The sequence below is a fragment of the Sarcophilus harrisii genome, chromosome 1, assembly GCF_902635505.1.
Source record: "Sarcophilus harrisii chromosome 1, mSarHar1.11, whole genome shotgun sequence".
In the NCBI taxonomy this organism is placed as follows: domain Eukaryota; kingdom Metazoa; phylum Chordata; class Mammalia; order Dasyuromorphia; family Dasyuridae; genus Sarcophilus; species Sarcophilus harrisii.
In genome coordinates, this window is record NC_045426.1 from 581,508,127 (window position 1) to 581,520,935 (window position 12,809).

Consider the following 12,809-nt stretch of genomic DNA (forward strand, 5'->3'; position numbering starts at 1 on the left):
TGCTATTCCATAAAAGTAATGTGGGTAGCACAAAAAATGCCCAACCAGGATTCAGGAGAACTGGAATCAAATTCCAACCATTAATTAGCTAAATGACCTTGTCACTTCTTTTTGGAAGCTGATTTTCCTCATGTCTAAAATTGAAGGACAACGAATTAAGACTAGATAAGCTCTAAGATCCTTAATTCAATTTTAGAATTTTCTAATTCTGAAACTAATTTGGGCTATTCTCAAAGTGGTAAGGATTAGTGCATTCTAGATATGGGGTAGAGCTAGGGCAAAAGCATGGAGTTAGAGTACTATGTGTAAAGAATGGAGAAGTCAATTTGGCTAGGCCATGAAGTATATAGGAAAAGCAATAATATACTAAGGTTATAAAGACTGGATCCAAGTGGTGAAGGATTGATAGCATCTACCTCTCCTAAACTAAGAACATTTTTCTTTATGCAGTAGTATGTCCAGAAAGAATTTAAGCTCAGCACATGGATTTTTAGATTACCAAACCCCTGGTTTTTTTCTGGCTGGTTGTGACTGACCTAGGACTTCAGCATTTCCATGCCCTTTATTGTCCATTGGGCAAAAGAAGTTGACTCAGTTAATCTTTAAAGGGAATGACTTGTCCAACGCTGTGTTCTTCACATCTGTAGACTGATTCAGGATTATATGAGTCATATGATGACCAGTTCTGATGGACCTGGCCATCCTCAGCAACGAGATCAACCAAATCATTTCCAATGGAGCAGTAATGAACTGAACCAACTACGCCCAGAGAAAGAACTTTGGGAGATGACTAAAAACCATTACATTGAATTCCCAATCCCTATATTTATGCCCACCTGCATTTTTTATTTCCTTCACAAGCTAATTGTACAATATTTCAGAGTCTGATTCTTTTTATACAGCAAAATAATGTTTTGGTCATGTATACTTATTGTGTATCTAATTTATATTTTAATGTATTTAACATCTACTGGTCATCCTGCCATCTAGGGAGGGGTGGGGGTAAGAGGTGAAAATTGGAAACAAGAGGTTTGGCAATTGTTAACGCTGTAAAGTTATCCATGCATATAACCTGTAAATAAAAGGCTATTAAAAAAAAAAAAAAAAAAACAATTAAATTCCCTCACTGGTCAAACCAAAAAAAAAAAAAAAAAAAAAAAAAGGATTATATGAGTCTATCTCCGGAGGGTAGGGGAAGAAAGCTTGCTATATTATTCTCCCCTCTCCCACCCTACTGCTATAGCATGGGAAGTGCTCCCACATGGCAACTACCTGTGGAAAGCAGGAAGGATTCAAATATGCACACTTAACTAGGCCTTCCTGGGGCCTCTTCAGGATGAGGATAGTGTCACCTGATGCCTGAACAATAACCTATGTCCTTAGATGGACAACCAGCAACCTTAGACAACCATTTGTAAATTACAACATCTTTAGATGGTCACATCTAGTCTTAGTTGTCATAATTCAAAAGGTGGTCCTAGGACTATTAATCAGAGGTCCCTGACCTCCACGGGAGTGATAGCAAGGACCTCCTGCTGGGAGAAGACAGTGTTCCCATGTTATTTGTCCTATGTTTTGGAAGAGGACCAATGACACAAGGTGACTGGCGCATAAATTGGATTTAAAGGAAGCAAAGCTACACAAAGTTGTTAGCCTCATTCTCTTTTCCAGAGTCATCAAAGTCTAATGGCAAGACAAAGTCCGAATGACCAGTAATGCTATAAATAACTGACCCGGCTCCAACCACTCTAGCACATCTTCATGGCTATTAGAATGAATTGTTCTCATCTTCCCATTCTGCAAGAGAATAGTCTTTACATGCTTGGGGTAAATACCCTTCCAACTCAGGGATGGGCTTCTGGTCTATCAGTTATTCTCCATCTGGTTTAGGCTGACTGCCAAGACTACTGGAATGTGGTCACTGCACATGCAATAGTTTCTTGGAGCCACAGGTGAGCGCTGACTGCTAGCCAAGTAGACACCAAAAATAGGTGAACATCCCTGACAAGGCCTTGGCAAGCCTTTATACCACAAGTGATAATTCTCCCTGAAGACCCCATATACTCGAAACTACTCCACCTATTTAGGTGGAAGCCTCCTCTTTTCACTGATTCCAAAGTTGAACAGATTACCTTTAAAACTACTAGACTGGGTCAAGTTCTCTGTGTGCCTGTCTCTGTCTCTCCAGTTGCATCTAAGAGGTGAAGTGGCCATCATAAAAAATAAACTGAGTTGGGAGGAAAGGTTTACTTTCCACCTTTTCACTTTAGGTCTTATGGCCTAAAAAATGAGTTTGGGATTTGATGGTATAAGAAATGAATTTGGTGGAAACTGAGTGGATGCCCATCAGATGGAGAATGGCTAAGTTATGGTATATGAATGTAATGGAATATTATTGTTCTATAAGAAACTATCAGCAGGATAATTTCACAGAGGCCTGAAGAGACTTAAATGAACCAATGCTAAATGAAATGAGTACCAAGAGAACATTGAACACAGCAACATGATTATGTGATGATCAACTGTAATGGTTGTGTCTTTTTTTAAACAATGAGGTGGTTCAGGCCAATTCTAGTAGATTTGTGATGGAGAGTGCATCTGCATCCAAAGAGAGGACTATGGGGAGTGAAATGTGGATCACCACATAGTATTTTCACCTTTGTTGCTTTTTTTTTTCTCATTTTCCTTTTTGATCTGATTTTTCTTGTGCAGAATGATAAATATGAAAATATGTTTAGAAGAATTGCATATGGTTAGCCTATATTGGGTCATTTGCTGTCTAGGGAAGGGGGGTGGAGAGAAAGAAAAATTTTGAACACAAAGTTTTGCAAGGTTGAATGTTGAAAATTATCTTTGCATATCTTTGCATTTTTTTTTAAATAAAAAGCTATTTTTAAAAAAGATTTTTAAAAAGTTTGGGATTTGACTAATTTTTTCTTTTCAGTTCTAAGCATGAGCAAAGGAGTCCTGGAAAAGGAAGCTGGAGCTCCTTAGAGCTCAAAGAATCCTGAATCAAGGAATCTTGGAGCCAAGATTCTAGGCCAAATGTTTTTTTCCTAGCCCAGCAGGGAAGTCTTTTAAGAAGCCAGTGTGCTGGCATGTGAGCCCAAGAGACTTTAGACTCAGAATTTGGTGCGGCTATGGTATAATTGAACTTTGATCCATCATACCTCCCCATATATAGTCAGGGAAGGGATTATACTTTACTCCTGTAAGATATATTTAGAGTGAATATAGTGTAAAAACTAATCAGGCTAAGTGCTTAAATGGTGCTGGGGATCCCTTAAAAGTGAGAGAACATAATCAGTGGACAGTTGAGCCAGTGAACATTGGGGTTAGGGTGAAATGTAACATGGCTTTTAGGCCATGGGGGCCAGAGTAGTCAACTCAGTATTAAAATGCAGTTATCCCTTATTCCTACCATTTCCATCCCTGAAACTAATTATTCCTCACTGATAAGAATTGGATCTGGAATAGAAGCTCCTTTTCATCAGTTTATCTACTTTTTGAAGGATGAAATTACCATTAAAAGCAAATCAAGAAGTTAGCTTCTGTGTTTTGCTTGAGGGAACAATTTGTTGGTAAATATTGAGGAAATAGAATAGTTCTTCTATTGACACTTCATCATGCCTTTCTAAAATAAGCTTGTTCAATTTCTTGAACTCCTTATTTTCCTCTTTCTGACTAGATGGACAGTAGTGCACTGTAATGGCAGTATTTCTTCCATTTTTGCCTCCCATCGATTTTTATCCAAATGCTTCCCCAACCCCAACTGTATTTCCTCATAAAACTTATCTTCCTCACAAGCAAAGCTCCATCTTCTACCTGGACTCTTTGTTCTTGTGTCTAACCTGTTCTTTTCAAATAAAGTATAAGCTATTTTCTAGAACCAAAGCTGAAATCATGGAACTTATCAAGTCTCAGGGATACCTAAAAGGCCAAATTTGCCTTTTAGGATTTGTAGTTTTATTACCTATACCTTGTACATTTGTATATGGGTATGAACCATGCGGGCAGCTGGTGGTGCTGAGGATAAAGTGCTAGGCCTGGAATCAGAAAGATCTAAATTCAGATCTGGCTTCAGCCACTGGTTGTGTGACCCCAGGGAACATTACTTAACCTGTTTGCCTCAGTTTTCCCAGTTGTAAAATGGGAATATTAATAGCATTTAACCTTGTGAGGAAGTTGTAAGGATCAAATAAGATATTTGTAAAAATCACTTGGCACAGTAACCTGCCATGCGGTATATTATATAAATGCTTTTTCCCTTCCTGTGGTTATACTGCTGTGTCATTTCTTGGATTTTTCTCTTGTGAATTTCTGGACATCTTCTGTTCTTCCTATTTACTAGCTCCTCTTTTGGGTTTTTAGTTTGGTGGATATCCATGAATAGATTTTACTTCTTTTCCATTTAAGGCTTTTTTGTTTGTTTCCAAGACTCAAAGCAAATAAACTCCTAACATTTATCAGACATACTTCTTCCCCAGCTAGAAGTTTATCATTCCTATATTTTAAACCAAGGTCCAAAAATCCACAACTCATTCTCAGATAACATGTTCTAGCCCATTTCCAAAATAGATGACTTGGGAGCAGCTAGTTGGTACAATAGATAGAACACAGGCCCTGGAACCAGGAAGACCTGAGTTCAGATTTCACCTCAGAAGCTTAACTAGCTGTGATGCTTCTGGAAAAGTCAATTAACCCTGATTATCTCCAAAAAAAAAAAAAAAAAAAAAATTCTTTCATTCAGGAGCCAGGTGAGACAATGTGGTACCACTAGTAATAGGTCATGAAGGAAACTAGGCAAATTTTTTTGTTGTTCTTTTTTTTTGCATTAAGTCATATGACTCAATAGAAGGGAAATCTAGCCAAAATTAGAATAGGTTGTTTTGTGAAGTAATCAAAGGGAAGAGATGTCTTCAAGCTGGGCTGCTGAGATTTCTCCAGGGCACCTTCTGAGCTATCTTGAATTAAAGTACTGCAGGTCAGGGATCAGTCAACCAATGGCAACTCATGAGGAAGAGTATTATAAAAGGGATTCTTTTTTCAGGTATGGATTTACCTCTGGTGAGTCCCTTCTGACTTTTGAGGTTCTGTGATTATTTCAGAGAAAAGTGATAAATTATATTTCAACTGGCTTTTGATTTCATCAATGTATTATACTTAACTGTTCCATGTCTTAGTAGAATATTGTAAAAACAAATGAAAATAGCTGAATAGATAATTAAACTGAGAAGCAGATAAACAAATGAACCAACATATGGATGACTAGATACATGATACATTTCCAAATTCTACTTCTCTCATCAGACTTAATACTCAAAAACCTTTTTTTTTTAATTTTTTGTTTAGTATGACCTGCAAGACTTTCTTGAGTAATGCAGTAGCCTCTAAGAATTCCCCACCACAATGAGATGATGGAGTAGGTCCTTGGACAAGTCACTAGCTATTAGAGGGCTTTAATTTATTTGCTCTTTTCCTGTAAATGACAGGACTAGTGTATTGATTTATTTCTCTAAAAATGATGATTCTTCTATCACATGACATAAGACACTGGAGAATTGTTATGAAATTCAATATGAGCCCTGTGGGACAAACATCAACACTTCATCAACCCTAGAACAAGAGGCTTGTAATAAGATGGCATCACCCAACTTTCAATGAAGGATTTTAGTGTTCCTAGGGGGGCACAAATCTTGTCCAGCATTTTTCATTCTCAACTAAAAGTTACAGAACCATCTGATGTGGATTTGCCTGCACCCAATTAGGTTTACTCTAAACTAAAAGAAACCAATACCTCCAATACCTAAGCCAGACTTAGGACCACCCCCGGGGATGTGACTTTGGCAATGACTAATAGTAATAATATTACTGATCCTCTCTTTAATATATGCTTTAAGGTTTGCTGAGCACTTTATGAACATTTATCTCACTTGATCATCAGGAGAGCCCACAGAGTTGGGTATTGTTATTACCCACATTTTCCCCTATGAGAAATAACACTTAAAAAGATTAAGTGACTCACCTTTATGTGGTTTTGTGTTGTAAAGACCACTTCTGTGTCATAGCATGCCTATAAATCTTATAACACAAAGAAGACAAGGAGGCAATATACACAAAGCAAACTGTGTAAGGGATAAATAGGAAAAAAAAAAAAGAGAGAGCCCTTGTGGACATGAGATGAACTAGCCACACCCCTTTTCATCAACAAACATATATTAAGCATCTTATCACATGCCAAGCACTCTGCTCAGTGTTAGAGAAACAACCAAAAAATAGTCCCTGCCTTCAAAGAATTTGGAATTTTGGAATTGGAGGGGAGCAACATGCAAACAAAAATGTATACAAAGCAATCTATATACAAGATAAGTAGGCAATAACAGAGGGAAAGCACTGGAATTAAGAAGGGTTAAGGAAAGAAAGCTTCCTGTATAAGTAGGATTTTTGCTAAAATTTTAAAAAGTCAAGGAGGTCAAGTCACAATACAGGAAGTAAGGAGAGGGTTCTAGGAATGAGGGACAGCCAGAGAAAAGACCCAGAGCTAAGATATGGTGTATTTCATCTGTGGAACAGCCACAAGGCCAGTGTCACTATATTGAAGAGTCCATATTGGGAGTAAGGAGTAAAAACCTAATAAGGCAGGAGAGACTAGGGTTACCTTTTTTAGGGCTTAAAGAAGCATTTATATCTTTAAGGAACATTAGCTAGCTTTTAAGTAGATGTCTTGTTGCAGAATTTTATCACTGTCAAGGATTGTTATATTATCCTAATAGCAAGGACAAGAATGGAAAGGATACATGGGGAGATTTCTCATGTTGGAAGAAATGGAAGATAGTTTCCTTGATAACTTTTCATGTTACTCATGACAAAAGTCAAATACAAGGCCCTTCTATTTCCACAGGTAAAAGGTCCCAAAATTGAATTCAAACTCAGGTTTTCCATACTCCAAGGCCAGCACTTTATCTACTATGTTTTTGTGGAGTAATACCATTTTATTCTAAGTTCATATCATAGGCTATAGTCTATGATACTAATTTAGATTACCATCCAAGGACAAATTAAATGTAATGGGGAAAACATGAATGGGTCTTACATTCTCAAATCTCCCATTTTACAAATAAACAAAGATGACAAAAGACCTATGGGACTTTAATCATATTTATATAGTGCTTTACAGCAAGTTATCTTATTTGATCCTCACAATACTGTCAATTAGGTGCTATTCCTATTTTAGGCAAACAGAGGTTAAATGACTTGCCAAAGTACACACAGCTAGTAAATGTTTGAACTTTTATGCAAGTCCAGCATTCTATTTACTACCCTATCCACGTACAAGTATGTATTTATTAAGAGCAAAGAAAAATTTTCTGTAACAAGTGAATTTTTTTTTGTCTTTGGATTCTATTCTAGTGAGGTATATGAAAAAAAAGGATGGAAAAATGCCTTTAGAGGGATTAAAGGAAATAAAATGTTAGGAGACAGAAGGCAATTCTTGTGTCAAAAAAAGTCAACAGATGATATCCAGAAAACATTTTAGAGAGTGATAAAGGACTTCAACTATCCAGACCATTTGCTGGCATACTCTATTGATAGCAGAAAAGTTGCTAAATCTACAAGTTGCTTTGATGATTATTTTATCTTTCAAGTTAGAAGTTAGAAAGGGAACTGTTCTTGAACCTGATTCTGACCAGCAACAGAAATTGGGCTACCTAAGTAGATGTGATGGGAACCTTGGAGACAAGTGACCATGATAGAGTTCAAGATAAATGAAAAGAAATATATAATGTGTATACTAGAAGGGAAGAGCAGATTACAAAGGGTAGAAAGAAGGCATACAGAATGAATGGTTGGATAATACTGTTCTTTGTTGGGCAAAGATACTGGAGTGATTTGCCATTTCCTTCTAAAAGTAATTAAGTAGAATAGAAGTTAATTAACTTGTTCAGGATCACAAGGGTATTTGAACTCAAGTCCTCCTGGTTCCACACCCAGCACTCTAAGATATCTAGCTGTCCCAATCTAAAAAGTAGTAGTCCAATTACATATAGAATGTAATGATCTAATGTTTTGTTGGGAAGGTTGACCCAATAAGGATAGAAAACTCTCAAGAGAGAAATTCTGAAGACACAAACGTTAGTGATTCCAGTGAGGAAAAAAATGGGGTAAGAACCTAAACTTAAGAGGTAATCTTTATCTCTTTGGTTCCATGAACTCACACCTTTGGCAATACAGTAACATCTATAAATTTCCTTCTGAGAATAATGTTTTTAAATGCACACACAAAAAAAAAAGAAGAAAAGAAAGAAAGAGAAGGAAAGAAAGAAGGAAAGGAAGGAAGGAAGGAAGGAAGGAAGGAAGGAAGGAAGGAAGGAAGGAAGGAAGGAAGGAAGGAAGGAAGGAAGGAGAAAGGAAGGAAGGAGAAAGGAAGGAAGGAAGGAAGGAAGGAAGGAAGGAAGGAAAGAAACAGAAAAACAACCATTCTAAAATATAGTTGGGAAATTTTTTCAAAAAATTCCTAGATCCTAAATTAACAATACTTGGCATAAATGTTATTTAAAACATATAAGTTTGTCTCTTTAAAGAAACTGATTGATGTGGCCAAAAAGAGATCTCAATGACAGATTTTTTAAAAAATAGAATATGGAGAGGGAAGGAGAGTAAGCCTATATTAAGAGCCTATTCTGTGCTAAGCACTTCACAAATATCTCATTTGAACCTCATGATAGTCCTGAGAGGAAGGTACTATTATAATTCCATTTTATAATTAAGGGAATTCTTGGTCAGGTTTGATTAGACTACAAAGCTTCTGAGGTCCGTTTTAACTCTTAAGGTTCTGTTAAGAGAATCAGTTCTCTATGTTATGTGTTAATGAGAATGATTTAAAAATAATTTTTAGAATTATATAGATCATGCTATTTATTATTATTCATTGTCATCTTGGTATTTTCTTCCTTAATGTTTGCTGAATTATCAATATTACTTAGACTACGATGTTCAATAGCTTTCTATAATCTCCATTATATCTTCAACTGGAAAAAAAATACAACCCTTTTTTCTGTTAACATAGCCAGCTCATTTTAAAAAAATAATTGCTTCATTATATTCATTAGACAATTTCTCTTAAAACACTCAAGAAAACCACCATCTGGACCTGCTGGTTTAAATTTATTCAAACTGTCAATTTATTCCATTACAGTACTTCTTGCACAAACTGATGAGATAATTCTTTTAAAAAAAAATTCCTGCTGCAGTTTTTTTTTTTTTTTGCTTTTTTCTCCCAAATGGATAATTCAGATTAAGAAAGCTGTATCTTATAGAAAATTTCAATTTTATACAACTCAAATAAGGGTAATATTTCAACTTCAAATAAAAGAAAATATTTCCATATAAAAGGTATTATTCAAAACAAACAGCTTCCTAAGATACTTTTTCAGGCATTAGCAGAGAGCAGGGAAGAAAAAAACCTTGAATTTGAATTTTCTTTCTTTACCCTTTTGAATCAAACTAAGAGAGCAGCAAAAGAAGTTAAAACCATTACAAATTAATAGGTAAAAAGCAAAGAGTTGCTAGGTCAAAGGTTTAATTGATATAGTTAGGCAGAAACAAGACAAACTTCATAAGAGAAATCAGCATCTCCAGGTATTCACCCTGTTAATCAACAATTTTTATTGTATCTTTTTAGGCATAAAATTCTATAGACCCTGGAGGAAAATACAAATTTCAGTTCCTTCAAAAAGTTCATTTAGTTGGGGAACAAAACAAAAATGGCAAATAGTACATTAAGTAAAGAAAGTACAAAGTATCTAAGTATAGCAGCTGTGACTGGTTCTGCTAGATATCCTGCACTTGCTTGTAAGGTGGATGAGGATGGGAAAACAAGATGAAAAAAATTGTGTGGTTCTAGCATCCATTACAAATATCTGATTTTTAGTGATAGAAGTGGAGAGTAGATAGATGTCAAGAACAACAACAACAACAACAAAAACAAAACAAAACAAAACAAAAACTTCTCCCTCTCCAAAAGCTAGCTACTTGTGAATGGCCTCAAATCTTGGTCCAGCCTTAAAGTCAGGCAAAGCAGGAATGGTGTCAAGGTTGCTGAGAGAGGTCAATTTCCATTCTTTACTACTATTGCCTGCTTTATAGAATCAACGAGTAGATGGTATTTGGTCCTGGAATAAGGAAATCTTGAATTCAAACATGATCTTAGACATTTACTAAGTGTGCTGACCTGGGCAAGTCACAATTTTTGCCTTGGTTTTCCTCATCTGTAAAATGTTGATATATTTTCCAGGGTTATTTTGAGGATAAAATGAGAAAATTGTAAAGTGCTTTGCAAATTTTAAAGCACTATATAAATGCTAGCTATTATTATTTATGCATGTATCTTATTCTGTAATTATTCCTGATTATTATCAATACAATTTTTTAGGGAACAGTACTGGGAAATTTAACAAAACAGAATTTTATCACTGGTTACTGATAAGTTTATAGACAATCTAGTGATGAAAAAAATTTTTTTCAAATTGAACCAGATATGAATATTGATATATCAATAATTAAATTATTATCGTAATTTAATCACTATTTACTGCGATAGCCCATCTTTCAAATAGCTACTGACCCAATTAATATTCACAAGTTGATCATAATAGAAAGGGTCTTTAAATATAGTATAAAATTCTTTTTACTTGAAAACTAGTACAGATTCATCGATGAAACAGTTTTAGATTGGATCTCCCATGCATACACTAGCTATTTTACTCCATATTAGAATGAAATTATGATTTCATCAGTGCGGCTATTTCTTCAGTCGAAACCTATCCTGGGTGACTTCTAATTCCTCTCATAAATTTGACCATGAAGTTCCACTTAACATAGCCTTTCTCAAATCTTTTTTACATTGCATGGATACTGATGAAATATAAGAGCTAATGAGTTATTTCTGAATGTTATTTTTTTCTGATCATTAAACCATCATATTGGCAATAATGTTTTTTTTTCCCTGAGAAATTAGCAATGAGAGGAAGCATAGTATGCTGAATAAAGAACTGACCTTTGAGTTAATTTAAAATCCTTCCTCTGATAGCTCATATTGCCTGTATGAAACTGAATACATCCTCTAACTTCTCTTTAAGCCTCTCTTAAAGATCATAGAAGATACCAATTTGCATTGGTAAAGAGCATTCCCTCATTTCGGAGTTCTTATAAGGATGAAATAGTACTCTGATTCTGTTAGTCCTCTCTCCAAGTTAACTATGCATAAAACCATAAATGTATGACATTAATAAATAGCAGGTCATTCCCAAAATGTACATTCCTCAAGGGAATTCTTTATATATCATTCTTTATATTTTTATCCTAAGCATCTAGCTTAATAGGTACTTAATACTTGACTGTCTTATCACAAGATTTAATGATTTCATGTCCAAATTATAATTTGCCATCTCCTGTCCTTTAGTCTGAAATATCTACTAAATATTATCTTAATATATAATTCATTCTTCTTGACATTGCTATGTAAAAATTTAATTGGTTATATATTTTGCTTTTTGTACTGACAGAAAAAAATTCAATGTTGATATTGACAAATAGTTCACTCTGAACATACTAACATACTACTCAATCACCAATTAAATGATTAATATTTCACCTTAAAAGCTATTGTATTTTGCTTTTCAATCATAAATTCTTGAGGATCAAGGCTAAGAAAGAGAAGTTGGAGAGATAACGATATGAAAAATAATTCACAGTTGGCTTTTGAGTATTTTTCACCACTTCACAGTGAAACACTAGCAATTATTCCTCTGAGTTTGGACTAGATTTACTTCCAGTTGGTGATGTGGCTCTGCAAGGGGGGGAGGGAGGGAAAAAGGCTTCCAATTGCTGTGGATAATTAGAATTTATTGTAATCCTTAACACAAATCTATGACAATGCCATTTTGGCTAAAGCAAAATAGAGTAACTAATTTGAACAATCGGTTTTTTTTCCCTTGGAGAATTAAATTAATTGCTGCCACACAAATACTTTAAATAGTGTATTTAAATAAGTCACAAATTTCAGAGATATTAACAATATTTCACTATATTTGAAACTTCCTGGCTTCTGCTGTAAAACAGAAATAATAAAAAATAAGAAAAATGAATTTGCTGTTCTATTGCAGGAATCAAGGACTCCTGAATACTGACTGAGCTGAATTTCAGAGTATACTTATAAACACAATAAAATGTTCTTAGATGTTTATTGCAGTAACTAACTGTTCCATTTCACTCAATTAGGGATCAACAAATTATTTTAAATGGTATTTTCCTTGAGCTTTGTAACTAGTCATTTTTATAATTTAACTAAAGTTTTAAACTATTTAGGAAAAACAGAGCTTGAATGATGACTAAACATTATCACCAAGGCTACTGCTGGGTAGGAAGGTCAGAAGGAAACAAGTGGCGAGTCCCCTCTCTTACTTCCCCAGTCTCCCAGGAACCCTTTTCACCAGTCACATTGCTGTTGCTATTGCCATAATCTTTGCTCTTAGAAACCAGGATCTAGGAGACCAAAACCCATGCTATGCGGGCACATAACTACCACCAAAACAGCAAACTAGGACCCGGTGCTCACTTAATAACTCAGTCTAGTTCACTTTTTTCTCATCAACCAAAAATATGGTGATCACCCTACTGATAACACCCACTGATAATCCAGCTTGCTTTAAAAAAAAAAAAAAAAAATTCAGCTTTAAAATTCACTCAACAAATTTATTCCATTTTCCATGCCAAATAAACAATTCAATATACAAGTCAAATCTTTTGAA